The sequence below is a fragment of the Lissotriton helveticus genome, chromosome 1_2 (assembly GCF_964261635.1).
Source record: "Lissotriton helveticus chromosome 1_2, aLisHel1.1, whole genome shotgun sequence".
In the NCBI taxonomy this organism is placed as follows: domain Eukaryota; kingdom Metazoa; phylum Chordata; class Amphibia; order Caudata; family Salamandridae; genus Lissotriton; species Lissotriton helveticus.
Genome location: NC_136058.1, coordinates 42,484,405 through 42,510,492, shown reverse-complemented (window position 1 = coordinate 42,510,492; position 26,088 = coordinate 42,484,405). Strand labels below are relative to the sequence as shown.

The window sequence follows — 26,088 nt, the reverse complement described above, 5'->3', positions numbered from 1 at the left end:
ATTCAAGTACTGCTCAATAGAATGGGTCCAGGTAAAACCAGTGATTATCAGAGAAGTCAGGCTCCAGTGGAAACTTTCTTGCACTTAGTGTGGTCCTGCCCACTGGTGAACTCCTTCTAGACATCTGTTGTGGCACGAGTGGCTACCGTTGTGAAAATTCGGATAGCGGTGGAGCAGATTGCTTGTTTCCCGGGAAATATTCGACAGTGCAATGGTAAAAACATGAAGTTTCAGTTCCAGCCTCTGCTGTTGTTGTAGGCTAAGAAAAGAGTTACAATTACATGGATGGGGCAAGTGGCCCTAGCGTGGAAGGATGAGTGAGGGGTGTGAATGAATTGGATGTTGCGGAGGAGGTACGCCTCAAAAAGTGTTGCTGTGATGAGAAGGTTGAAGAGGACCTGCAGGTTTTGGGGGACATTGCTGACTAATTTCGCAGATCCAGGGGGTTTACAGATATCGACGTCGGATGGCGAGGCAAACTTCTCTTCCTCAGACTCTTGGAAGGAGGTTTGCTTCTGGCCTACTCCTCTAAATCAACTGGTTGAGGATGGCTGGTGTTTTTTCTTTTTGCATTATTGTTGGTCTAATAACAATAATTAAAGAAGTCTTTAAAAGAAAACTATAACTGTGGAATGTCTATGGTTTTAAGTGTGTAAAATCTGACCTGAACTGTAACATCCCTGTAACCTTTGTTTTTTTATTGTATTTCTTAGTTGTTTTTGTTCTTCACAACATATTTTATTGGATTTTCGCAACTGATCCAGGCCGATACGGCCCACATACAGAAACAAAAAATTGTAGGGCGAATCTCTATGAACTGCAATAACACAAAAGCTTGCACACTGGATCCCTAACCATCCCCAAACCCCACATTTCATAAATAAAACCATCATTCAAATACATCACAGAACCCCATCTCAGTTTCTTATGTCTTAGCACCATAATGTTGTATTTCAGCTTCCAATTACGCCTTCACAGTGGCCCAGTGGCCCGGGACAAGTGTTATGCCTCTATAATTGGCTCAGCATTGCCATAACTATGGGTGTTTTTATGGAAGTCCTCTAGCCTGTAACACTGTACCCTCCAGCCTCATATACTGATCCATCCTTCTTTTCCAGGTCTCTACTGATGGGGATGTGTCAGCTTTCCACCTTCTGGCGATATCTCTTTTTGCAAATGAGACACCCAGGTACAACAGTGTTTTTCATACCGGTTGCCTCCTATTCCCTCTGTGATTTGGAGCAGGATTAATTTAGGGCTTAGTGGGACTTCCCAGGAAAGGACCTCCCCAAGACTAGACGTCAGCCTGCTAGAAGTGCAGCAAGGCCACACAGCTCCATACCGTGTAAAGGAAGGTGCACTTCTCTACCTCTCAAGATACAATGAGAAGCTAATGAAACCCTTGCAATGCACCATAACTGGTGTCTAGTATAATATGCTCTGTGTAAATATTTCAACTGGATCAGGAGAAAATGGAATGACAGCTGTGCCCCACAGGGGGCCTCCAGGGCCTGCGTCTAGTCCTCCTCATATATTGTGGCTACACACAAATACCATGCTGCTCTTTGGGTAGGCAGTGTGGTGGAACTATCCGTGAAGATCAATGACTGATAAATTTGTGCTATATTATCAGTGCACAAGTCACACATTAATAATTTACCCTCTATTAGGTTACACTCTGGAAAGCCTCTCAAGTAGGGGGATATGGCTTGACGCAGCTGTAGGTATCTGTAAAGATGGCTATGTTATATCTGATAATCACTCTGTAGCACCTGAAATTATTTTAATATAGTGCTGCACATGACGTCGCCCAGCGTGGATATCCCTATGTCATCTGACTTCCTGAAACCACTTAAAGTCACCTGATGAAGAAAGCTACCCTCCCACAGGGGCATTCGCTGAGTCAGTCTTCCCCACCACTCCATCCGACGGATTGACTAGTCTCCACGTAAGTATGACGACTTTGGTCGCCGGGGGCAGTGGGTCAACTCCCCATCTGCTGTAGAGGAAGTCCAGCAAAGATGTGTCAACCATTTCTGTGTTGCGTACGCAGGATTAATTGGCGCACCATACCAACAATCACTGATAATGAGTAAGTGGGTGACCGCATAATAGGGTTGCATTTTACCTGTTGGAACTAAGCGGTGGTAATTATGTAGGGATAGTTCTAGAGTTGATAAAACATGTAGGGTAGTGAGACCATCTTAAAGGTTGTCGAGTGATCCTGCAGGGATAATGGCAGTGGGGACCAGGACTTCACCTCCTCCTTAACGCATAATAACATTGGGGCCATATTGCGGGTCCATGATGCTGGGGAATCTGGAGAGATAAACACCCCTAGGTATTTGAATTCTTTTGTAGCCAGTCTTGACCCTGATGCCCACTCATTGTCGCCGGTGGCCTTGCCTCCAGATGGAGCACCACTGATTTCCTGATATAAGAAATAACCCGGAGGTCTCGCCAAAGACCTGCTTGATCTGTAATATGTAAGGGTCAGAAGTCCTTCGGTCCGCAATGAAGAAGAGACCATTGTCTGCATTTAAAGCTATCCTCTCAGACAGTTCCGTGGACCACTCAAAGCCCTGTACTTAGCCATCAACCGTCATCCAGGTAACCAGCGGCTCCAAGGCTAGAGTAAACGGCAGGGAGGACAATGGGCAGCCCTGCCATTTTTTATTTGTATGTACGATCTATGCAGAGCCTAGACGCATCTGGCTTACACCAATGTGCAAGAACCTAGGTACGGCTAGCAGTGTGGTAGCTATAAGAATTATACGCACTAGCTCTCTACTGCCTATAGTAATAGCCACTGCCAAATATCTTGGTTGGTCATGGACTATTAGACAGAAGCTTTTAGGCAGATGATTTGTAAATGATGTATTGTTAGAGTGTCTGCATTTTATCTGTAAATTTTTACCTTGCAATGAAATTGATGTATTTTATCTGTTTTAAGCCCTACTTTTAACACAAATGTTTTTTTAATGGTTTTATTGAAGATTGTATATGCGTTTATGAGTTAACCTCGAATAAAGCAAATTTGAATTGGTACCCCGATGAATCCTTAAAGGATCATAAACGGCACCGGCGACCCAGACAGAGGCTATTAAATCAAAGTAGAAAAGACGGATGTAGGAAAGAAACTGCAGGCCCTTATTGATGTCCTGAAGAAGAGCGAACAGGTACTCCCTGCTAACCGAATCAAAGGCTTTATCTATATCAGCAAGCAGCACAAGCAGCTGGTCTCTGACAATTGTCCACCATAGCAAGAGCATTTTAAATGTGTCAAATATTGTGGCGTGTGGCCATAAAGCCCTTCCTGGTCAGGGTTAATCATTTCCGCCATATATCTCATTAAGTTTCACCTCGATATTTAGTACAGAAATTGGGTGATCAGGTGAATTGTCCTCAGGTGGGTGCACTGGCTTAAGAAAGATGACTATTTCTGTGTACCACCAGTCTGGTGGGAGCTGTGATCCCTCTAGTGCCGTATGAATTACCCCTAATAGGTGATTCCCTAGTTGCGGCATATAGGCCTTATAAAATTTGCTAGCAAAGCCATTGGCCCCAGGGCCTGTCCAGTCCGTAACTCGGTCAGGGCCCGTAGACAATTCCTCAATGGTAATCAACCCGTCCAGCTGTAAGTGGGTGGCATCCAACAGGGACTGCGGAGGCAGAGCCTGAACAAATTCAAATATTTGGTCCATAACTACTGCATCTCTCTGAGCATGTAGATCCCCATAGTCCACATCAAAGCTACCAGCACCCTCCTGGGGGCCCGACAGCAACCTACCCCTAGTGTAACACACCAACGGTACCAGAGAGATCGCATTGGCAGCCTGGCACAGCCTGTGTAGCCTTTGACTGTATTTAACTCCCCACTGATACATGCGGCTCTGCACAGCCTACCATGCTTGTTTAACTTCATCAAGGAGAAGCTGCTGATACAGCTGTTGGGTCAGGTGTAGTTGACGCTGCATTGCCTCGCCTCCTCTCCTACAGCTCATCTCTTCCAGAGTGAGCATCTTTGCCTCAAGATCTTCCAACTCATGCGTTCTACGCTTACGTTCACCCACACAAAAACTAATGTCAACCCCACAAAGTGTCGGTTTAAGAGCCTCCCATCGCACTATCTTGGAGGGCACTGTGTTTGCATTAATGGAAAAGTGTTCCAGAATGGACCAATAAAAACTGAAGGATGTTACAGTCTCACTGAAGGGGCTCGGTTTAAGTACTATCAGACTCGGGATTATTTTGTACGCAAGTTAAGTCTTATGATTATCTCTGACTCTGACATATGGAATTGTATATATACAGAAAAAAAGAAGTCTTTGATCAGCATAGGGTATAAAATTCTCAGCGGTTTCAGGAACGGTGATTGCTTGAAGTTAGCAGAGAAGTGGATTAGGAAATTGGATACTGATGTATCATCAAATATGATATCAACCACTCTTAACAGTATAAGCCGCTCCGTGCACTCTTCTAGTCTCAGGCTCCAACAATATAAAACTATATGTCAGTTATATTATACTCCAGAGAGAATATCGAAGTGGACATCAAATAATAGTAATAATGATCGCACTAAGTGCCCAAAATACGACCAAAGGGCAGCTGACCTTAGCCATATGTTTTTTACATGTCCAGAACTAACTAAATTTTGGGAGGGAGTTATTAAAGTTCTTTCTGAGAAACTTGTATGTCCAATTACAATCACTGCTTTAGATGTGCTGGTGGGCGGATTCAGCGGGCCCAGGTGCCAAGCCGATTTAATGAATATTTTAATTACTTGTGCCAGATTAACAATAGCTCGGGTCTGGATACAACAAAGCCCACCGACAGTTTTGGAGTGGTGGAGGGTGGTCAAGGATACTTATGATATGGAACATGCCTCGGCACAAACAAAGGGTATTCAATCAATGCGGAAATTGGAAAAAATGTGGGTATCAATAATCTAAATTTTCTTTTCTTATTCTCTATCTACTACTTTTACTTTGCTACCTCTTTGTTTTTTTTTTTTGTTTTTTTATTGATTTCTTTTATAAACTGTATTGTATTTTGTTTCTCTCATATTGTGTTTTCCTTATGATGCCAATAAAAAATTATTCAAAAAAAAAAAGAATGGACCAATAAAGGAGCGCTTTATAAAACTAATTCTGCAGGTGCCAAAGCGACATACGCCAGCGGAATAGAGGGCGCCCCAGGCTGACTTGAAGCCTATGGGCCACTGGGGAAGACAACCCTCTCGGTACTATGTCTAAGTCTGATACACTGTGGATGTAGCCAGTAGGAACTAACAGATATTCCAACCTATAAAAGGGACCAGGAAAAGTTGAATAGTATGTATAGCCAGCTTCAGGCAGATGATATGCCCTCCAGGCATCAATCCAACCAAGCACGGAAACCAGGGAAAGCAACCTGGACCCCTGTGTCTCCACTCCTCCTCATCTAGCATGCAATCTATTAATCTCAGGGTGGAGCACATCATTCCAGTTCCCACCCACCACAGAGAGGCCTCCTGACAACTCCCCCCACAGGCTGATAACATAGTCCACAAAATTCTGCCCCAGTGGGGGGGGGAATATATGCTACCCAGTTTGAGCGATTCCCCGTACAATGTACTGTTTACTATTGTGTATTTGTTCTGCCATAAGCTTCAACTCCCACTCTGTTCATCTTGAAGGGGAACCTACGATAGATTAGAATGCCTGTGCCCCATGAACTTCTTATGCATTCCCAATGAAATCTTAGTATACCCATATATCGAGCCAAGCAGGGGCAATGGATCCCAAAAGGTGTGTTTCCTGTAGAAGGAGAATGTCTGTCCCAAGTCTTATGGCTTGTATAAGCACAGTTTAAACTTATCAAGAACTCCTTGTTACATTCTATGTAAGAACCCAGAAATGCCCCCTAGGGCCATTAGGGTCCGTAGCTGTTATTAGTATCAATGGTGGGCAAACCAAGAGGCTCTTGCATATGGACCTTGTAGAGTGTGGGTGATAGGATTGTACATGAACATAACAATGAAACATCATTCAAAAACACCTTCTTCTCCCCTCCACATACTTCAATGAACCAGAAGTATCTATTTAAGAAGAATCCATCTCTGAACCCCAACAGGGTCCTGGGGGAGGATGTTGCCAATGGATCCCAATGATCTTTCTCCACTGAGTGTCAAGAGAATCTGAAACCATATTACTCCAAGGGTGCAGTGTAATACCCATTGCCCATGCTACATGAATATCTAATGATCTGCCGCTGAGGCACGGCAGAAAGTATTGGCCCCGTTGAAAGTCACCAAAGTACACATGGGGTCAGTCATACTATCGATCAACTACTAATGTTCATTGGCTTAGTGCTTGCTCTTCCAGGATGAGTGGGATAGACTGTGGACTTCTTGGGATGATTGCATCTGTCACTCAGGGATGAGTCTGAATCTATGCGTGGTGGAGTGTGGGGCTTCATCAAAACAGACATATCTCAAACTCATCCATCTTAGTTTTTTAAATTTTATTTCCTAGCTATAATATACCAGTAACCTTTGTTTTTTCAGTGCCTTTCTAGGTAAAGAAATATTTAATTCTCATGCATTAATCCAACTCCCGCTGCACACTGCCATTGGCTATGCACAGCAGAAGATTGGCAGCTGTACTAGGCTCAGGAGACAACCCCTTGCATGCAGCTCAGCCCATTCTACGCAAGGCCTTTGGCCGTGTGCAGTGGGGGGAGGGCTAAAAGTCCCTGTGGCCAACCCCTCGCATGCAACGGGCAAAGCCCTGTGGCCGACCACCCCGTAGGCAGCCAACCCTTGGGGTCCTGGTTGTGCAAGTGGCTTTGTGGGTCTGTGAGTGGGCGTGTCACTTGCTGATTGAGTGCGTACATGGGTGTGTGAGTGTCTGAGTGCATGTGTAAGTGCATTTGTGAGCCTGCGAGTGGGTGTATGAGCGGTTCTCTGCATTTGTAATTGGGTGTATGAGTGTGTAAATGGTGTGTGAGGGATTTCTGGGTCTCTGACTGGGTGTGAGTGAGAGTGTAAGTGCCTTTGTGGGTCCGTGAGTGGGGGGTTCTCTGGGTCTGTGAATGGATGTATCAATGTCTGTATGAGTGTGTGACAGGCTAGGTGAGTGATTGAATGGGTATGTCAGTGGGTGTATGGATGTGTGAGTGGGTTTGTGAGTGGGTGTGTCCGTGGGTCTGTGAGTGGGTGTATGTCTTTTCTTAATTGGGGTCTGGATCTGCCCCAGATTCACATGAGATCCACACTGAGCACTTCAGTGGATCCTTGTGTATACAAAAAAAACATTCCCACAATTTCTACCCCATGTGGTGTCCCTCACAGACCCCTCAGCCAATTGGGTCAGTATATCTCCATCCTCCTGACCCCTTATATTCCATTTCTACTTTACGCCACACCCCGGAACAGTGTCCCGATTCACTAAATGACAGCCCCAACTTTTTTTCTCAGGATAGGGACAGCCAATCACAGCATTGCTCTCGGCATGTGAATCCGCATCTCTAGGTATGTGTAAATCTTTTTTCTTCAATAACTCCAAAACTACTGAACAGGTTTATTCTAATTTACAAAAGGGACTCTTTTTGGACCAAGATCTAGGTTTCTGCCATTTAGTGGTTCAGGCTGTAGACGTGTCTAAAATCCTTGTGAGGAAAACGCTTTTGGGATCCCCACTTGACGAATCACTCTGACACTTTTCAGACAGCAGCTGAAGTGACGGGCAAACTAGTTTTGAAACATTCGCCAAACTGTGTCAAAGCTATAGCAAAACAAAAAACACTTTTCCTATAGAAACTGGGTACTAACTATACCTACTGGCAACCAACATAAACCAAAAAAACTAAAGGTTAAAGGGAAGTTATAGTTAGGTGAAAATATCAGTTAAAACATACCATATAAAATGAAAAAACACTGAAATTCACCAGAAATAGCTGTCTTAAGTAACTATAACTTATTAACGCACTCCCCCAGCATGCACACTGTTGTAATCAATGATGTTATTTGACTTTTTTCAGATGTTGCAGTGATGTCAATAATGATCAAGTCAAAAGGTGCTGGGCTGTTCCTCAGTAAGGAGTGATGTATGCGTCACACTAGTGTGATGGTGCCGCTGGTCTCAGTAAGGTCACAATTGGGCATCCATTTTGTTGGATGTAATGCCCTAACACACCTTTGCAGGTGTCATGCTTCATCATCTGGGCTGCTCCTTGTTGGGTCGGTGCTGCAATACCCAATGGGCTCACCTCAAAGAGGGGCACTTTATCGGAGATCTTTTATCCAACAGCCACTTTGTGAAGTGTGGGTGTGAGGCCAGAATAGTGTAGACGAGTAAGTGAGTTTAAAATAAGGCTGGGAGTACCTAAAAGAACCTTTTTATTCTGGGGGTCTCCTGTCTTAGTTAAAAAGTGTACTGACAAGCACTGGAAGGAAAGTGATGTTCCTATTACAGTGCAGGTCAGTGTGAGTTGTTCATGGTCAACATGTTTCTCGCGTTTAAGTTAATTCAACTCGCGATTCTTCAGGACCTAGAGTAATGATGTGTCTACACTAGAGGACCTAGTCAGTATCCAATAGGCTAAATAAGGATCACACAGGAAGGAGGTACTTCTTGTGTCAGTGAATCTGTGCAGCTCTGGAACTACATGTAGTAATGAGAAGAACAGGGCATAAAAACAGACGTAAACTTCCAGGCTGTTTATATTAGTGCCGTTATACGATTCTTCAGAGCACGCTACATATGTGCAGCTAGCGTGCTTCAGTGTTAAAAGGGTGGTTTAAAAACTTTCAGACATCATAGCAACAGTGATCAAGTTGTGCGCTACATGCCCCTGTGAAAGTTCAAGCAGAGCAGATGGTGGTTAAGAAGAATATAGGACTCACCTATTATGTGAAGAAACCAGGCTTCATCAGTACCCGTCGGTCTGCACATTAATTAATCAGGCTCCCATGTAGTATGGCTGTGTACAGAAGGAGAGAATGTCATATGTTCTAGCTACTTAATTGGAAGTTCGATTGTTTTATGGCGTTTAACTTCCATTTTGTAAAGGGCAGTTGGTGGTGCCTTCTCTGCTTAGTGTATTGTGTTGTCAACCCGATGTAATATGTGAGGTAATTAGCAGTGAATGGCGAGGGTGCTAGTTATAGTTACTTTACGGCACAAGTTATTGTTACTTAAGATAAGTATAAATGGTTAATTTCAGTGATTTTGTTTGTTTAAAATTGTACATTTTGACTGATATTTCACATAACTATAATATTCGATTAACCTTTGCTTTTTTCAGTGAATTTCTATGTTTTTTTAAATATAAAGCAAGATGTCCATCGCCGTGAGAACGTGGTGTTAGTAACAGGACCTGACTGGTGCCTGCGGCTCACTATGTGATGTAACACTATCAATGGTGTCATTTTAAGTTAAGGAGACCAAATGATTTTGTCAAAGGGTCAGAACTCCAAAATATCACAAGCATTTGCAATGCATTAAGTCTTGCATTTGTGAGGGTTCGAGCCATTGGCATTGTAAATGATAATGCTTTTTTCATATGCATTTTGGTTTGGTGTGTAGTGGATGCATCTGGTGTGGAATTTTGTGTGTTGCATTGGAATTGTTCGTTGGGGAATTGTGTGGGTGGAATTGTATGGTGGGTAGTGTATTTGTGTAATGGAATTAAGTGGCATGGTGAATAGAGAGGGGCGACCACCGCACAGATTCCTTCGAAAGGAAGCTAGATAAGGATAGGTAGTTTGATTAGAAAGTGGTGCATGAACTCGAGACAGAGGAGCAGAAAGTGCATGAGAAAGAATGGGAGAGCAGGGTACAGATGCGTAAAGAGGGAGCACCTATGTACACAGAAGACACCCTAAGAAGAAGAGGATAGCATGGGTTTGAGGGACACATACCTTGAAAATGCACAGGAAAGAAAATGTACTTGAACACATTAAGTAAATTATGTGAGAGATGCAGAAACAGTGCGAGAGAGAAGTGAGAGTACAAGAGAGAGAGACAGGGGGTGAGTGGGAGAAGCAGTGCACAGAGTGAGAAGGTACAGCAAGGTAGCATTTGTGGGTAGGCAGTATAGAGAGGAGACAGGGATTGTGAGGGAGGGATGAGAGTGGGCAGTAGGACAGCAGATGAGAGGGGCAGTAGGTGTGTGGGAAGAGATGACGGGTTTGTGGAAGAGCAGGGGATAGATGTGTTGGCCCACACTTTGATCTGTCAGACCAGCACATTGGGTACTGCCTGAACGCACTATAGGGCAGTTCGGCTTTGCAGAGAAGTAATGAAACCTCTGGCTGCATTGGGTTTACTAGAGTTGCATAAGATGAGCAGGCAGAGACACAGTGTGGGGTAAGTTTTGACAATAAGACTGAATGCAAGGACCTTTGTAGAGGCCAATTATGACGCAAGCAAGACACTTTAGCACTAATTACTTCTTTACCTCTACCCCTACAATTTTGCCTGAAGATTTCGATGTGTTCAGCTGCTAGAATCTCGTAGGGAAACACGACAGGCCTTTGGCGTTTCCACAGACCTTGTAATTTTGTACTGGGGATGATAACTAGGGTATTTCCTTATTTATAGCACTGCCTTAAATCCAAGCAGCAGCACAGAAAATAACATAAGTTAATAACATACCATAATTTGGACTCAACCGTCAACTATATGTAGATGACATACCGATAATGTCCTAATAGAAGAGAAAGTCTGTATGCAACAACAAGGGAACCCAATCGGTTATCCGGGGACCGTGGGTAGCTATATTCTAGAAACAACAGTGGTCCCCAAGAGTATATAAATTCAAAAATGATAAACAATAGTCCACAATGGGAACTATATTGGCCACTGTCCAGCCGGACAGGGTAGTTTATTTTTTACACAATGAAACAAATATTGGGGTGTAGAAGGGCACAGTCCTGTACCGTTTTTAGGAACAAACAGAGAGAGTTTTTTAGGCAAGAAGGAGCATGGTTGGCCACTTATAATTCAGTAGACATTTAAAGTAGTGCCAATAAAAGTGCTAGACACAGCATAAATTAGACATAATAGTAGAGCTGTGAAAACACTTAAAACAAGTCGACGTTTCGATCCCTTATGCTCAATGTTACGGGACCATCATCAGGACTAACAGTACATACATTTGCTTGCCTGGTATAAACAGTTAAACACACAACCGCCTATTAGGAAAAAGAATAAGGAGGAAGGTTGGGGAACAAAAGAAAGAAATATGTATGAACCCACTTGATTGTACTCTGTGAAAAAATGATGACAAAATGACAATGCACTGTATTCGGAACCGACTTATCGTGTTCGTTAACTCCATGCAAGTGGTATCATTAGCCTTGGAACACGTGATTGTAGCAGTCCGTGTCTATAGCCTTGAGTCACACAAGTGGTGCAGTACGTGACATGTGTATGTGAAAAATACCACATTACTATGAGTACTAAGATCAGCAAATTACTTTAAAAATTACATAAGTATTACTAAGCCAGTTCCACGCAGTTTCCGCATTCATTCAGCATTTAGGTGCACTCGTGTCCGCTTTTGTATCATGCAAATTCCTGCTAACACATTCACTACCTCTCGGAGTGGCCGCTTACCCATATGGGTCGGGGGGTTTTTTCAGGGAATTTTAATAAGTTGAAATATATCTTGAAATATATCCTCGTTTTGATATTTGCCTGAATAGTGGGGGATGACAAAATTGCAATCAATGTATGAGCGCTGCAGGGTCATTATGTATTAAATGTGAAAGATCAAGGGATCACGTGCAACAGCAGAGGCTATTACCTGTTTGATACAGGTACTTCCGTTATCTCCACCTCATTTTCATTAGAGCGGAATTATCTGTTGATTAAATACAATTAAATACAAGGGCGGCTTTCAGTATGGAGGTTTACAACTAAGACCCGATTTTTAAGGGGGGGGGGAGACGAAGAGCGAGCTTACCTTGCGGTTAAAATCGGCCTGTGTAGTCCGAAAATGATCAAAAACGAGTCTGTAATTAGAAACTCTGTTTCAGTATAAGGATCGTTCAAGAGTGCGGGGGGCAGCATAGCGATAATCGCTCATTGCTCATTATGCTTACCAGTGGGAGGCCGTGCCTCCGTAGTGTCTGGGGTCCCTGGGTGCTCTGCCGAGTCGCAGTCACTGGGGCCAGACGGGCAGATAGAAGAGAAAGGCATTGAAAAATAAAGGATCTTGCCTTCTGGAATCTACCGGTGAATCCAAGAAACCAAGGGGCAGATGTAGTAAATGGCATTTACCGATTCGAAGATACCGAATTTTACCGATTCGGTATTTTCGAAAAGGTAAATGCTATGTAGCAAATCAGTCGGTAAAAATTACCGAATCGTTAAGATTAGATATTTACCGTATCGGTATTTACCGATTCGGTAATTGCCATTCATTCCTATCCGGCCTGGAAGCCAATAGGAATGAATGTCAATTACCGAATCTGTAAATACCGATTCGGTAAAAGGGGGAAAACATTGAAGGGTGGAAGGGTGTCACTTTAACACCCTGTTGCACCCCTCAATTGTGTATGGGTGCACATGTTGCAGACATACATGCGTAAAATTGCTTTTTGTTTTTTTTCGTTATTTACCACCAACTTATAGTTGGTGGTAAATAACGAATCCTAACATGGGATAAGCACTCATTTAAGTGCTCCCTACATTAGGAATTCGGTAATTTACCAAATCGATTTTTAAGAAATCGGTAATTTACTGATTCCTTAAATTACCGATTCGGTAAATTACTGAATCGTTAATTTCGGACCCTACATCAGAAAAGCCTATTGCCGGTCGGTAACGACCGAAATCGTTAATTTCGGCCGTTACCGACCGGTAATACCATTCCTACATCTGGCCCTATGTTAGCTCACACTACAGGCAAAGCCAACGTTCTACTGCTGGGAGCTGCTACACTATTGTCTGTGCCATTTTCATGGCCAGCAGAGTGGATGCCTCTTACTAGTGTTCGTGTCAAGAACTTGGGAATTTAGTTGAATTACCTTTAAACTGTGTCAATCCAGATAGCCGTGATAGTGATGCCAACACACTTCTTGTTATGTGCGATAGATGCGCTCTCATTTAAGGCTTTGTTCAATCCTAGACGGATTATGCAAATATGCTTTACTCGAGGACACGTGCCATTATCCTATTTTCAGTGCTATGCCAGTGCAGAACAGGTGTGTGCGTTTCTTTATTGAGCCTTCAGTGCCATCGCCTTAAAGCGAAAAATTCCTGAGTTAGTGCATATGCTAAAAAGTGTAGAGGTAGCCTGGGTAAGCAATGACAGGGATGACAGTTGTTTAGCGCCGTGCTTCGAAGCGGCAATTGGGTTGTACAAAGGACTGTACAGAAATTGGTTAAACAGAGCTTAGCATAGCATAGCATAGCATACCAATACACCAGAGACATAATAGGAAATACGCAGGTCCTTGGAATTATGTGGCAGGAGAGCACCAAATTATGTGGCAGGGTTGACTAAATTAGGCATCAGAAGGCAAATTATGTGGCATAATGTGGGGGGGGGGAGTCTACAGTCAAATGTAAAATACAGAACTAGCATTTGCAATGCAATCGGTCTCGCCATTGGGACCTTATAATAGGCAAACTTATTCACAGCTGCTGTTACGAAACGCCACAGAAATACAAATATGTGCCCAGGACCACACAGTGTCTGCAGCGCATTTAAGAAACATATCACGGGAGACCTAAGTGGGGTAGCGGCAAGCAGTTAGGACAGGGCAGCAATCATCAACAGGCTTTCTCATGTAATGGCCCCGTGGCTAATTTAAAGAACTAAAAAACCTGACTGTAATGTAATTGATGCACTTGTAAAGCGATCAAGTTAAGTTACAACACTGCCAAACAAGCACTGAATAGAGATAAGATAGGAGACCACCTCAGAGGCTTTCCTAAAACTGAAGGAGTCATCACAAAGTGAAGTCTACGGATATGGGGTGTGGGAAAGGGCATATTCTGTGTAATAAAAACGAAAACAACACAAGGAACAATTACTTGTCTGGCTACTTCCAAAAGTCACAAAAGATTAAGCAGTCGATCACAGACTTTAGTTGTAAACACTTAAAAAACAAAACAAAAAACAGCTTATTTCCCGCACTGATGCAAGTATAGCAGCCCTTCTGAGAAGTGACAGCGATGCTCCCTTAAAGAATGTCAGGGGTTTGCTGGTTAAGTGCCAGTGATGTCGCATTAAGAGCACGGGGTCTGCTGACAACACTGTCACAATGCAAGGATTTGCTCCATATTGGGAAGAGCCAAGTCCCTTGCTGAGCAGGCAGCTCGCCGCTGACAAATGTGGTGATCCATCACGAGTTCGACCCCCCCCCCCCCCAGTCTCTGATGCTTCCGAGGAGGATGTCAATAATGAATGCCACAGACAGGGTGGCAGTCACATCCATTGTGAAAAGAGCACAGAAATAGAAGAAAGGCTGTATTTAGCAAAATATGAAAAGGTTATTAACAGGAAAGGGTCTTGCCACACCAGCCCTGCCATTTGAAGACAGGGTGTAGGCTCTCATTATCAGCCACGGCCGGTGCTTTTAAAGCAATGGACATTAGGAATATAAGAAAAAGTGCCGACTTTCACTCGCCACGCCCTGTATATGTCGCCTAGAGTCACTGGTTACCCAGACATGAGACACTCCGCACACTGAGCATCAGAGGCGCAACTAGAGCCAAATTTCGGGGGGTGGGGGGGGACAAGAAAAAATTTCGGAGGGGGCTGAACCTTTAATCAGTAGGCAGAGTGGAGCTGCAGGGCCTCCAACAAGGTGTGAAACAACAGCAAGGCCTAATTAACATTCAAATGGTCTTTTAAAGACCTGTGAAAAGTTCAGGTGTGGCTGTGTGTGTGCCTGGGATCTGTCTCATCCCGGGCTGCCACACACAACAGGGGAGGGGGGGGCTGAAGCCTGGTGAGTCCAATGGGTGTTGCGCGCCTGCTGGGCATAGAGGAGGTGGCAGCAGGAAGCTTACACAGCCAGGGCGGCCCCTCCCTTCTGCTGCTGCTTGCCTACCTCACCGCCCATTCACACCTACTACTCATGGTGACACCAGGCCAAATCCTGGCCATGTATGCAGAACGCAAGGTCAGCTCAAAGAGTATGGCTTCGTGAGGGAATGTGGGAGCCTATTTTTACACAATTCAAACGGTACTCATTTTAACAGCCTCTGAAAGGTGAAAGGCAGAGTGAAACTACCAGGAATGGAACTATTGAATCAGAGGTCAAACACGGAACCCTGAAGCACTTGCCGTCTGGGCCTACAAACACAGCTTATAGTGTGAAGCAGTCAGTACGTTTTAAGGGTTGTTTGGTCAAATTAGACAGGCAGTTAAGGCAGGTTGATTCCTCAAAGAACTGCAGAGAATTACGTGTCACTGACAGTGCGCGGGAAAAACAAAGCCTTTGACCGACACACCAAGCAGCTGCTGGTGCTTATACATATTCAAACATGCCAAATACCCGACTCAGGCGGGAGACTCCCGTTGTTTGCAAAAGATGGCTTTATTTTGACTGTCTCCTGCCTGAAATTGCATATGCTTCAATAGAAGTCAATGTGGGAAATACATTACCCTGATTATGTTTTGGAAAACTCCCACTTTCCTCTTTTAAAACGTTGGCATGTATACATATTGGAACTGGGGCTACTAACCATGCTATGACAAACATTGATGCTCCGATGCACTGACATCTGTTTAATAGTAGTTTTGGCACAGCACCAACAATAACAAACTTCATTCAAAAAGACGTAACCGCTCTCTATTTATTTTCATAGCATTTTATAATAAGTATTTTAGGTCGAACTGTGATCTTATGCCTGTATAAGTCTTAGAGAAGTTGTTATGTATTGCTTGTTAAATATCTTTGCAAATATGTTAATCCGCATGCAAATAATGATCATTCTTTCGTTCATTCCTAGGTGAATACGGCAACGGTTTGTACACACATATGGCCTTCCTTTGTTCAGAGGGTAGGAGAGCAGACAATAGTTATAGCGAGGCTCTATGCTCTGTGTACCTCAGCCTTACATGTTTTAAATTGCTAATCCGGAGTTTATGAGCCCCACCTTTGCGTAAGTATCTGACAAGGGCAGAGAGAATTATGTGTGACAAGGAAACCTGGGGTTACAACGGATTGATACCTAGTTTTGAATAAACAAGACATAACTGGGCTCGTAATCCACTTAATTAGCTCAACTGACAGCTGTTTTATCTTTCACATTCTTTGTTGAAGGACACTACTAGAGACCTGCAGTCACGTGCACATTGGCTTTCTCGCCTTCCCTATTATATGCAGACTGGGGCAAATGCTCCACAACAAGGTTCAAAAACACGCGCAGCTGTGTGAGAGGAGTAAAATGGGGCAAAGTTGCACTGGCTGCTGAAAGTGTGGAGTCGACAGTCAGCACCTGTCCTCTACACAGTGACACAGGTGCAGTTTCCCAGGCTTACCCTTGATGTGGACAGCGGCAGGCTGCACGCTTCAGATAGTGAGTGTCACGTTTACTTACAGGTTCTCTCATAAGAACAAACTCTGCGCTCGCTCTTTCTTTCATGCCATGATACCCACAGCTCAGTGCGCCATGGCCGGCCGGCTTCCTGGCTCCCCGGGGGCAGCAGCATGTACCTCAAATGCTGGTTCCTTCGTCCTCGGGCCAGCTGTGTGTGTGACAAAGAGTGTGCAGCGACAGACCAATCAGACGCCAAACAAGCATTTCTTAATGCAATAGGACGCGTTTTTACACGCAACCTACTGCATTGGAAATGGGAGGGTGGGGGTCCATCAAGGCATGAACGGGAGTGGGGGACTGAGGGGGGGCGAAAAGTCACGGACTGCGGGAGGGAGAGGGAGGGACATAGGGGCAAAAATAGTTTTGGCTTAAAGGGACCAATAGCCAGGGAAGGATATAAATGAAAAGATGGCAGTCAGGAGGAGCGACTAACAACCTGAAAACGAATCAAAAAGCAGCTTTTAAGATTGAAGCTAATGAAAAACATAGACAGAAAGTGGGCGGCGCTTCCCCCACAATACTGTATACAGCATCTCTCGATGAGACTGCGCATGCGCTGCCTAGCCGAGACCTAAAAAAACAACTGAAAGATGACCATTAAATCCTGGCTACAGGCCTTCTACTGCACACAAACGCATCTCCATGTTTTTAATAACTTTTGATCCGTTTGAGCTAGAAATATTTATAAATGGGAATAATAAGAGATTAAAAGTAACTCTATGTACTAAAATAATGCTGGTCTTTTGTAAGTTAACGTCTAGTGACACAACATCTGTAAACTGTTTTGTTTTTTTAAATGACAAAACAAAGATACTTCTCAGGTTTTTTTGTAAAGTCCAGTTTACACAGTCTGTTATTTTGTACCATGTAGTGCATTACTCAGGTTTTAAATTCAATGTTAATTAGCACTTTCGAACAGTATAATATGTGTTGCAGTTCTTTTCAGTCGTGTAGCATAAAATTATACTATCTCTCACATTGGCAGTTTTTATTTCCAGGAAATGCGGCTGCCCGAGGCCACGCAGTGGCCATCAGGAGGGCGGCCCCTTAGATACAGAGGGCTTCCCCCCGCCCCTCTCTAGCCTCTCTCCTCCCCCGGGCAGGCGGAGTCCCGAGGGGAGTTAGGAGGAGTTGGGTGGGCATGTCCGGTGCGGCAGGCAGGGCGAGGGGTACTTAAGCCCCCCTCGCCATTTTCTCTGCCTCTTTGCCGCACCGGACGCATCGTAGTGTCCTCGTGTGGGGACACACATTTTCCCTCCCGACCTCTCACCCTGTGTGTCAGCTTGTGGAGGACAGTTGAACGTTTTAATGTTTTAATTTTCATTGCAGGCGGAGTTACAGGGCAATCCGGAAGCAGAAAAGTTCAGCACTGGACCTCAGCGGGCACATAGGGGTGCCAGAGCCTAAGACCTGGGGCCTCATGGGAGGTTCCGGGAACACGTGTCGGCGCCCCATTCGTCCTTCGGGCGGTTGTGGGCCTGTGCAACCGGGGGTTTGCCTAGTACGCCCCGCAAGGGGCGTGAGTATTATGTTTACCATAAGGGGCAGCACATGGTGGTTCGCCACGGTGCTGCCTGGCTCATCAGGCGGGCAGGTGGCGAGAATGCGGCCTGCCCTTGGATTGCCCGTAAGATAACCCACTATGATTACATAACGATGTATGTAATAAAATAAACCTGCAGCAGTTTATTCCCAATGTAACACTGGTGTCTAGTGTGTTATTTGCGGGATGCATGCTAAGTGTGGGTTGGGGGGGTCCTGTCGCCCTGATGTATCTATGTCTTTGCCGGATCTACACTGTCAACACACAGCTATCATACACAGAAGAGATTACGAATGTCCCTTCAAAGGTCCACCAACAGACGAACACACCTCCACTTTCCTCTTCCTTTCACTACGGGGTTCCGGCGGTGCTAAAGTGAGGCTAAGATCTTTAAAGACACAACCCCTCGAGGCACGGTAACAAAGGGGCTACTGGCCTCAAGTGGGCCCGGAGAGACAGGAACACTGGGCATTTTGTTTGCAAGCAGTGCATTAAGTTCTGCAGACTCTTGGCCTGCATTCATCCTAAATACATAACGACTTACTGGAAATGGGTTTATTACAGTCTACAGCATTCAGAGCAGGCCGACCAGTGGAAATGAACACTGACATGCTGCTTTTCATCTTAGTTTCAAAGTTTCTTTTTTCACGACAAATCTTCAAAGGTGGCATTATCTTTTTTCTGGTAGCCGGGCTGACGCGAAGAAAGCCGATTTGTTTTTTACTGATATTACAGTGGGTCGCTAATCGAGTTTGTGCGTTGCACTCTAATTATAACATCCCAAACTGCTGACAAGAGGTGCAGGGGCGCCCTTCCTAAAGTTAAAGCGCGGCATTTCTCCCCTTGAGAAAAAATACAGCGTTTTAAAAATTGATGTAAGCAGCGGCGTGCAGCGTATTGAAAAAAATAATCATATTTTATAATAAAGCACGAACATTGCGGCGCTAAAGAAAAAGCATTAAGGTGGCAGGGACGCCTAACGAAAAGCGTGCGTTGGTCAAATAAACTAAGGTGCGAGCTGGATAAACAAGGGGGAGTGGCACCAGCATGCAGCCACATGAGAGGAAGGAAAGCCCAATAAAAATGTGAGCAGTTACGGGCGCCGAGCTGAACACACGCACACACTACCAGGAGCAGAAAAGGAGAGAAAAAAAGTCCCCAAACTACAAATAAACAACTAAAAGGTAATAATACAGTACTTAGTCCCTGCTGTGTGGGAGGAACAGAAAGACAAACGGGCGAGAGAAAAAGAAGGATTGACCACTAATAAGAGAGGATTTTTAAAAGACACTGAAACAAACAAATGGGTCGCAGGGGCAAGGTGTTAACCTGACAAGAGAAGGTACAATAGGTCTCGAATGCTCGACCTAAAAAGTAGGCCCATTGGCTGTTATGTCAATGTCAATGGGGCAAGATAAGAGAATGAAGGGCCACCATTACAAGAGGTTCAAAAGTGAGGCTGGGCAAGGTATGATTTTGTTCTGGACCCTAGGGGTCTTCCCGGTATGTACCATTTAAGTTTTTTTGCAAGGTAGTTTAGGCCAGTATCATACATTGTCTTGTGAGTGAGAGATTTTGAAATGGCCTCTTTCTTGTACAGGGAGCCAGTGGAGAGTTTTATGGTTTGAGGCAGAGGGGGATCTAGGAGGGAGATTAAGAATAAGTCTGGCCAGGGGTGTTTTGAAGAATCCGAAGCTTGGAAAGCAGGTCCTCATTGCCATGAACAGGACGTTCCCATAATCAAGTCGGCTAATAACAAGGCCCTGCACCAAAGGATTCCTAGCTTCAATGGGTAGCCACTTAAAGATTTTACGGAGATTGCGCATGATCCCATAGCAGACAACAAGAACCTGGTTAACGTGGGTTTTCATGGACATTGCACTGTCGATGGTGATTCCTACGTTACGTACTGCTGATTTAGGAGAGGGATGTGTGCCTAATTCCAATGGCCACCAGTCTTGTGCCCAGAATTCCTCTGCTCTACCAAACAAGATGATCTTGCTACCATTTCGGTGTAACTTGTTACCACTCACCCAGTTGTTTATTTGGATCATACAGCTCTTGAAACAAGATTGTGTGCCAACGTAATTAGGACCAAAGGTGACAAGCAATTGGGTATAGTCGGCATCTGACACAGTCTCAAAGCCATATGATCTGATGATACCGGCTAAAGGTGTTAGATACAGATTAAACAACTTGGGGCTGAGAATGGAGCCCTGTGGGACACCAACAGTGACTGGACGACTGCACATGGCTATTGAATCTACAAGAACGGTGGTAGAGCGATCTGCCAAATAGCTCTTAAAGCAGTCTAAGGCCTTCCCTCTGATACCCACCTCCCACAGTCGATGTTTCAAAATACTGTGGGAGATGCTATCGAAGTCTGCAGACAAATTCAGGAGAATCAGAATTGCTGATTCTCCTTTATCCAATGTGAGCCTGATGTTATCTATAATCTCAACAACAGCCGTCTCCGTACTATGGGCAGCCCGGAAACTTGATTGTGAGGAATCCAGAAGACCATGGTTCTCAAGATGGGCAGTGAGACATTTATTTACTAGATTCTCCAATACCTTTCCAAAGTAGGGTAGCAATGAAATGTGATGGTAATTAACAGGTAAATTAGGGTCAGCGGAAGGTTTTTTTAAGAATAGGCTTGACTTGGGCATGTTTCCACCAAGTTAGAACTTTGACTTGCTCTAGTGACATGGTAAAAATAACAGTTAATATATTGGCAAATAGGGGCATAATCGTAGTGCAAGACCCGGGCGGAAAAGGGACTACTGGAGAACCTGATTTGATCTTGGATAGGCCATCTAATACTTCAGTGAGGGTTATGGGTTCAAATTCCACTAGCAGGGGGACATCATTTATTTCCAACAGTGAGGGTGTCATAGACGTGTGTTAGAAATTGGGTTTTCTGGTTGGCTAAGGTGTGCGCCAAAGCCAGGCAGAAACCACCACTCTAGTCAGGGCAAGGAAGTCACCCGCCAAGATAACCCCTGCTCACCCCCTTGGTAGCTTGGCACGAGCAGTCGGGCTTATCCATAGTGAGGTGTAAAGCGTTTGCGCGCGCATCCAGCAACAACACCCAAGGCACACCACAAAGGAAACTTCACAAAAGGTTATATATAAAAATTGCCTCTGTATTATACCAAACACATTACATAATAAACACACAATTTACACTGTGCCACTGGCACGGGTGGAATTTACAGGGGATTATATACACAGGACAGGGCCACATGGACCACTGTCAGGAATAAGCACTTGGTAGAACTAGCACTTGGTAGAACTAGCACTTGGCAGAATTAGCACTTGTAGGAATAACGCTTAGCACATAGCACATATAATAACTGTAGCACCAAATAGCAAATGTAGCACACAACCAGTAATCACTGGTAAAAGGTAAGTACACACTACGCAACCCTAACCACCTTAGGCATGTATCACGCAGGGCACCATGAACTCACTAGTAGAACCTATATTAGGAAAAACAACCTCCTAAGCATCACATACATTCAGAGGAACAGGCAATAAGGCATTTGCATATTATGCAGAAATCACATTAGGCAGGTAATCACATTTGCGCCACAAATCACATTACTGACCCCAGGCCAACCTGGCCTCTCAGGGGCTCACAGGCCCAATGTCCAGAATGTCTGGGCTGGCTGTGCAGGCAGCCAAAGAAGATTGCGCAAGGGCCTAAACGAAGCAACTGCCCACTAAGTGCTGGGCAGCTGTAGGAACTGAGCATGGCACCAGTGTGCCTCCTGGCTCTCTTCTGGGGGCCCTAAATAAACAAATAGGGCCAAAACAACGTGGGAGCCTCGTGGGCCCGAGATGCAAATGGCCCCGGGTCACGTGGAGTCCTACTCTGGGGACTCAGAAATACAATGTGCCCTCGGAGCCTGGTGGGCTCTGATTAATAAAATGGACCCGTCGTTGGAGTCCCGCTCGGGGGATTTGAAATACAACTATGCCCGGGAGGGGCCCTCAGGCTCCTAAAATAAGTGCGCGCCCAGCAAGGGGAAGATCTCGCCTTCTTTCCGCACTCACGGAGCCCCCTAGCCCTTTGCACTCACCGGGCTGCTCTGGGGACTCCGCTCTTCGCTCTCCGCTCAGCCTCCTTCGCTGGTCACCACGGGGCTCTCCCTCACTCTTGGGAAACGCCGGCTTCTTCCTCTCCCCGCGCAGAGGCTGCAGGCGGGGCTATTAGGCAGTGGGGGCCGGCGCCGACAATGCACCTCGGCCTCCCCCTCAACACCGGTGGCTGCAGCTTCTTTTGGGGAGCCTCAGAGGCTCCAAGTGGCTAGGCGGCCGGCAATCTTCTTCCGGGGACAGGAGAGCGGGGTGGGCTCCAGTCTGCTTCCTGTTTCTTTGCTTTGCCTGCACTTCCAGGTCGCAGCGGGCAGCGCGGCGGCCCTCAGCGTTTCTCCTGGCGGCGGCAGGCCGTCACACGGGGTTGGCTCCCAGCTTCTTCTACACCCACGATCCCTGGTGGGGTGGGCACCCATCCGGGGTACAAAACAGGGTATAAAGGTGCGGGGTAGGCTCCCGCTTGGCACACCATGCAGGGTGGGCACCTGCCAACGACTTCAAAAGTACGGCAAATAAACGGGGTGGGCACCCGTGCCAAAAATAAAGAGAAATGGGGGATTCCTCTCTCTCCCCCAGCAGCGCGACGCTACAGAGAGCCTCCTATAACAAATCCAGCGCTCCCAAGCGCTAGGGTCCCCTAAAGTCCAGGGAAAGTCCAGCAAGAGTTCCCAGGGAGGCAGGGGGGCAAAGGCTGGGCCCAGGGGCCAGCTCACAGGGCCCTCCAGGCAGGGAGGCAGTCCCCAGTGGCGGTCCTCCTGGTGCCCAGGAGCAGCAGGCTCCCCTCAAGGTAGGATCAGGAAGAGAACATTTTGCAAGGGATCACAGCTCCTTTTTATATGCATAAATCCTTTGTCTAGGCTGCAGGGTTAAAGGAAAAACCAGACGCAGCTGGTTTTGGAGCACTCTGTTTTGCTCAGCCCCTCTCCCCATTCAGAGGACAGGCTAGGGTCATCAGTCGCACCACAGGGGGCGGAGCCAGCATTGTGTAGGAAAGGCCCAGCCCTATTCAGGTCCCAGGTGCACTCCCCCCACCCATCTGGCTGTCAATCTCTCTATTCACCACCCGGGCAGACCCATCCTGACTCCTGCAGCCAGTCACACCAGCCAGCTCCAGCCAATCACAAGCCAGACAGTCATTTCACCTTTATTACACAGACATGCCAACTTCTAGAAGTGGCACTTCCACCACTAGACACATTAACGCCGCACACATCATCGCGCAGCGTTTAATTACAAGAGTCCGCACATACCAAACTCGACCCTGCACTCCCCACACATCAGGAACTAACATGGACACACTCATTCTCCATGCATTCCTATGGGAGGGCAGGCCAATCTCACCACACACACTCAGAGTGCGCACGCACTTTACACTGGGACACAGTGAAAGGGCGCAGAAGCCCAAAATAACTAACACTAAGTCACAAACCAAAGCAAAAAGTTTAGGGGTGAACCTGCCAGAAGGGCCAAGTCCAACAACGTGTTACTAATTTGGTGATGGTAATCAGTGTCAAAATGAGGAAAAGATGAGTAAATGGTTTTAATTTTAGATTCAAAAAAGGAAGATACAGAATCTATCCATTGTTGAGTGGGGAGAAAAGAGGACTGCTTGACCCGAGGGGATGTGCATTCTTTCAATATTTTCTAGAGTTCCATGCTAGAGTGTGCTGCATTATTTATTCAGTGAGTTAAATAGGTATTTTTTGCCAATTTGATGTTTTTATATAGTTAAGATGAAACTGTCTGTAGTTCCTGCGATCTTCGTCAGTTTTAGTTTTCCTCCACTGACGTTCCGCTGTTCTACTTATTTGTTTATCAATTTTTAGTGCAGTCGGAAACCAAGGTGAAGCTTTACTTTTTACTTTAACCTTGGTTACAGGAACGACCGTATCTAATGCGGAAATAATAGAGGTCTGTAAACTAAAGCTACTCTCCAAGTTTCGGAGTCAGGAGTTATGATATTAAAAATCAGTATCTCAAGCATTGTAGTGGTGAAGGACTCTAATACATTAATCTCAAAAGGAGCCTTAGTGGCAACTGCAATACCTCCACCTCTATCAACTTCCCTATCTAGTCTAGTGAGATGGTACTGAAGGGGGAAGGCCAATGTAACATCAGAAGAAGCCTGGCTATGAAGCCATGTTTCAGTAATAAAACAAATATCTGGCTCTACGTCCTTAAAAAGGCACCAAAGTTCAAGTGCATGTTTGGGTATGGACCTAGCGTTAAGATATAGAGCTGTGAGCGGTTTAAGAGCTACTTTTATGTCAATGGCTAGAGTATCAGTTGTGTCGTGCGTTGTTGCGTTTATCTTTGTCCCATTATGGGTGATAGACTGATAATAGTTAAAGGGCTTAATCGTAAGAGGAGACTTTTTATAATTTTGTGGAATCAGAGGGTTTAGAGATCGCAACTCTGCACTAGAATAACACAGCATGATATTAAAAAGGGCTTACTGAGAAATAAGATGTAAATTACACAGGGTTCCTTGCGGCTGGCGGCGGTCAGGCACGGACTGGCGCAACGCTGCGCCCGGACGGGCGCGCCGCTGCACGCGTCCGCGCCCTAATGGGTCTTAAATAGCAGGAGGGGGCGTGGCTAGTTGCTAAAACGCCGACCCACCCGGAAACATATATATCTCAGTGGGGGTGACTGCGGAAAAAAGCCTGAAGTCCCTCCGCACAAAGGGTACAAGCCGTGACGTACCGGGGACCAGCTAATCTGATGCTGGCTCGAAACGAAGTGCAAATAGCAATGCAAAGTGTACAAAATATTAAAAAGTTTAAAATGCGTACAGTAAAAGCGGAGCAAGTGAACAATCAATAGTACAATGATAGCTTAAATCACACAATTAAAACCTCAGGACACAAGAGAGAACAGAGCGTTAGCGCGAGCAACTGACAGGTCACTGGTTGTAAGACTGAGAATTCGCTGACTTCAAGGGGTCAGCACATCAACGTATATAAATCAGACCTCTTCTCTGTGCTAAAAAGTCACCAATAACTATAAGGAAATGTATATTTTATAAATTCACACGAGAAATGTTCAAAAACTGATTGTCATAAATATTTACAATAAAGTCATTTAAAAAAACCCAAAAAAATTAACATGTCATTGAGTCTTTTAAAAAAAAAAAAAAATTCGCCCACAAAGTGCAGCCATAGGACCAAGCACAAGATGTCTAATAAGGGCCTGATCACGAATGGTTTAGTGTTTCCGCACCAGGTAGTTCTGGGTACAGGAACACAGGATCTGAGTCTACCAGCCAGTAAAATCGCGTAAGGTTTTGGCTGTAACAGCATCCAAGTCTTGTCTCCTGCTCACCCTGTCTTTTTTCTATGGCGAGAGGGAGCATTGAGTGCTCCGTCCCCGCTAGAACTAATCTCCCCCATCCTTCTCCTAATCTCCCAACTCCACTCATTCAATTTCCATCCTTATCCCACACCAAAGCCTCGGCTCCCATTTACCTCCTGCTAAAAGCAGGTGGCAAGTAGGAGTAATAAAAACAGTGGACTTGGGAATTGAATATGGTTTTACATCTAGTAAATCTGTGTATGTATAGGTATTCCCCTCTCTGTGGAGACGTAACAGGAATAAACATGTGCAGAGATAATGGTCGAAAGCGGTTGTTCTGGTCATGCGGAAGTTCGCAGGTTTGCTACTAACTCGAAATTGTGGCCTTATTGTTAAGCAATGTAAAGCTGTTTCCAACTGTGTTTGTCACTGAGCTCACAATATAAAACACCTTCTAATTGCATTTGTCAGAGGGGGTCACATCGTGAAACCATTTCCAACCATATTTCACACAAGATAACAGCAATGAAAGTGTTAACAATGTTTCCATCACATTTGAGCAATGTAAACTATTTCTTAGGTCGGCTAACACATCTGCTGCCC

The 26,088-nt window shown here is 45.2% G+C and overlaps 1 protein-coding gene across 1 annotated transcript in view; it reads right to left on the bottom strand.

The window, feature by feature from the left end:
• Positions 1-26,088, bottom strand: part of LRRIQ3 (leucine rich repeats and IQ motif containing 3) — a 418,548-nt gene that overhangs the window by 167,450 nt on the left and 225,010 nt on the right. The window lies entirely within an intron of this gene.